The sequence below is a fragment of the Morone saxatilis genome, unplaced genomic scaffold, assembly GCF_004916995.1.
Source record: "Morone saxatilis isolate NCDOM2014 unplaced genomic scaffold, NCSU_SB_2.0 Contig24, whole genome shotgun sequence".
Lineage (NCBI taxonomy): Eukaryota > Metazoa > Chordata > Actinopteri > Moronidae > Morone > Morone saxatilis.
The window spans coordinates 3,909,499-3,909,703 of NW_023339807.1; the positions used below are offsets into that span (position 1 = coordinate 3,909,499).

The 205-nt window shown below is 44.4% G+C and overlaps 1 protein-coding gene across 3 annotated transcripts in view; it reads right to left on the reverse strand.

Moving 5' to 3' along the window:
• LOC118336017 (vacuolar protein sorting-associated protein 13B-like) overlaps window positions 1–205 on the reverse strand; it is a 313,914-nt gene that overhangs the window by 5,151 nt on the left and 308,558 nt on the right. The gene's annotated exons all lie outside the window — the stretch shown is intronic.

Sequence of the window (205 nt, forward strand, 5' to 3'; positions counted from 1 at the left end):
GAGCTGTCAGCAGCAGCAGCAGCCGCGGGCCAGTGAAGTCATCAAGTAGTTAAAATAGAGCCATAAAGAACACAGTAAGATCCATTAATGATGTCACTGCAGTGGTACTCAATGCTGCTGCACTGTGTGTGTGTGTGTGTGTGTGTGTGAGTGTGTGTGTCTGTTTATAGCTTAAACAACAAGAAATCAATTTGTTTGCAGTGGA